General features: G+C 37.7%; 1 pseudogene; it reads right to left on the bottom strand.

Moving 5' to 3' along the window:
* Positions 1 to 384: 384 nt before the first annotated feature.
* Positions 385 to 1,225, bottom strand: LOC133876738 (uncharacterized; annotated as a pseudogene).
* Between the last annotated feature and the right edge of the window lie 2,010 nt (positions 1,226 to 3,235).

The following is a 3,235-nucleotide window of genomic DNA, read 5'->3' as shown; positions in this document are numbered from 1 at the left end:
TTTCGGCCGGAATCTGGTTCGCCGGCATCAGGCGACGGTGGCTGGATGTGGCCGGATTCTGGCACCGGCATTATTCCGGTGGCCGGATGTTGCCAGATTCCGGTGCCATTTGGATTTCGACAACCGATCATGGCCTAATTTTGGCAATCGGATATCAAACGTGCGTGCAAGGATGAAGAGTTTAATTTCGGAAAACCATTTACAGTTTTTAAAACCGTAAATTGTTTTCTAAAAATTAAAGAAGCTTTTACAGTCAATCTGAAAATGATTTTTGTTAACCATTATTTTCGCCCCTACCAAACACCGTAAAATACCGAAATTATTTTTCAAAAATGATTTTACGCCAAAACAAACGGAGCATAATAACAAAAGCAACAAAAAAAGCTAAGACTTGGAGGCTCTAGCATTGTTGGTGATGTAGGTAGTGACAGCCTTAGAACCCTCGGCAACGGCATGCTTCCCAAGCTGCCCAGGCAATACCAGCCTGACTGCCCCTTGGATCTCTCTCGACGACAGCGTCACTCGCCCCGTGTACTTTGACAGCCTTGCCGCCTCCTCTGCCACCCTCTCAAACATGTCGCTCATCAGATTGTTCAGAGCTGTCATTGCCTTTGACAATATCCCTATCCCTGGATGCACCTGCTTCAATACCCTGAACATGTACCTCTTTTACTCTTCTCCGCCACCCTCTTTTCTTCTCCTCTTCCTCTTCCTCTCCCTCTTCCTCTCTTCCGCTTTATCTTTCTTTGATGCCCCTTCTTGTTGGGAACTCGGAATTGTTTGGTTTTCTTCTTTTTGATTTTCCTTCCACTGGAATTTGTTCTGAAAGATCAGTTATCCTTTCATTTTCTTGATCTTTCTTTGATGCTCCTTCTTGTTTGGAAGTGGGAATTGTTTGGTTTTCTTCTTGTGGTTTCCCCTCCATTGGAATTTGTTCTGAAAGATCAGTTATCCCTTCATTTTCTTGATCTTTCTTTGATGCCCCTTCTTGTTGGTTCTCCTCTCGTGCTTCGCCTTGCCTTTCGTCTTGTGATTTGCCTTCCACTGCAATTTGAACTGACTGGTTTACTTGTTCTGAGAGATCAGTAATCCCTTCATTTTCTATGTCTTCATCTCCTACAACTGCTGGCTTTTGATCGCTTGAAACTACTGTGACTATCATAGTTTCTCGCACAACTTTTCTGGTGGTCTTCACCACCACCTTAGCCGAACGCTTCGGAGCCATTAATTCTTTTACGTCCTCCGGATTTTCCCTCTGAAAAACAACGACATGAAAATGAGAAGAGTGGCTACGTTATTTTGAACGGATAATAATTGTGTTTGGGGTTACAACAGATGGACATGTGGAGGACAGGTGTCAATCACCCATTTTCAATTACAAGCCACATGGGGGTAAAAGTAAATATTGGAAAGCAAGAGGTTTCTGGAGGGTGATTCAAGATTAATCTACCACATCAAATTATTTCCACTATTTTTTCACCCAGATATATATTTTTCATCTGATCTCTTTTTTTCTTCTCCATTTAAGTTTTGGGATGAAATGTAATATGGGAAAAAAAGTATAAGCAATAGGAAAAACAAATACAAAAGAATTTGGAGTAGTTCATCATTAAGAATTGTCCTAAAGGTTACATTGGGTTCTTATTCAAATTAATTTGTTTACAATTTAGAATCAAACTTACTACTTTCAACTTAATTACAATGGAATGAATATATGCAAGTAGCCCAAAGGAATGCGGGAGTACTTGAATGGAAGCTTACTACTATACTTTCAACTTAATTTTCATTGGCTTATGGAAGTAGTCCAACGAAATTGGAGACTATTGGAATGGAAGCTCACACTTCCACTAGCCCAATTGGCAGGCAGCTAAAACACAGCCTTGCGTGAAGCACACGTCCAGAAGAGAAATTCAATATCAAGCAACAATCATCTATGGAAAGCAACATATGCACCTACAAAAACCATGTAATTTTTTAACCCAAACCCTATTTTGCCCCTACAATGCTACAAGCCCTTACAAATTAAATCAAAACATTCATTCCCCTGTATTTATTCAGATGAAAAAAAAATTCTAGAAATCTAAAAATGACCCAATTACGGTACACATTGATTTGGAGACTCTTTTAACTCCCATGGAAAAACAACCTGTCAAAGAAAATTTTGCCAAAAAAAAAAAAACCATTAAATGCTCATGAACGGAACAATTTTGTGAAAAAACATTTATCTCTTCATCTTGGGAAAACTTTAGAACTCCCGCATAGAAAAATCAACCATCAGAAGCCAAGAACACAAATCTTTTAAAAAAACACAAATCTTGTTCTTTGAACAATCTCTTCAGGAAATTACCAAAATCACTCTCTAAAATGAACTGTAATTTCCTTTGGCAGCCAAGAAGTAGGAGGTGCAGGACCACCCCTACGAGCTCGCCCGCTTGATCACCAGTCAGCTTTGGCCTCCAGCTTCTCTGCCTCTTTCTCGGCAATCTCTCTCATCGTAAGGCTTTCTACTTTTTTTCTTTTTTCTTTTTTTTCCTTTTCTATTACTGAGCTGAGAGTCTGAGACAATGGTTGTTCTCTTTGTTCATTTCAAACAACTCATTTTGTACTGTCAGGATAAAGATGAAAATCTGTGGTTGTCTTCGTTTTGCTTTTCAGACTTTCAGTCATTGTAACGTGACTTGTCAACCCACAACCACATTTTTTTTTTCCATTTTTTTTTTAAGTTAATTTTCTTTTTTACCCACAACGTGACTTGTTCTTTTTATTAAGACATTGTTTGTTGATTTGTTAGATTAATAGCTATCGGAATATGCTAATAATTTTATTAGAATATCATTAGAGTATGTATATGTGCCATCAGGCCATTAGTTGTTTAGTGTGAAAAGTCTTAACACTAATAGATAAATAAATTTTCAGATTTCCAAAAACTTTTAGATTACAACATGAGCACGTCAAAAACAATTGATGCATTTTTTAAGAAAAAAGATGAGCTGAGAGTCTGAGATAATGGTTGTTCTCTTTGTTCATTTCAAACAACTCATTTTGTACTGTCAGGATAAAGATGAAAATCTGTGGTTGTCTTCGTTTTGCTTTTCAGACTTTCAGTCATTGTAACGTGACTTGTCAACCCACAACCACATTTTTTTTTCCTTTTTTTTTTAAAGTTAATTTTCTTTTTTACCCACAACGTGACTTGTTCTTTTTATTAAGACATTGTTTGTTGATTTGTTAGATT

Source organism: Alnus glutinosa, chromosome 9 (genome assembly GCF_958979055.1).
Source record: "Alnus glutinosa chromosome 9, dhAlnGlut1.1, whole genome shotgun sequence".
NCBI lineage: Eukaryota > Viridiplantae > Streptophyta > Magnoliopsida > Fagales > Betulaceae > Alnus > Alnus glutinosa.
This window is presented reverse-complemented; position numbering and strand designations above follow the sequence as displayed.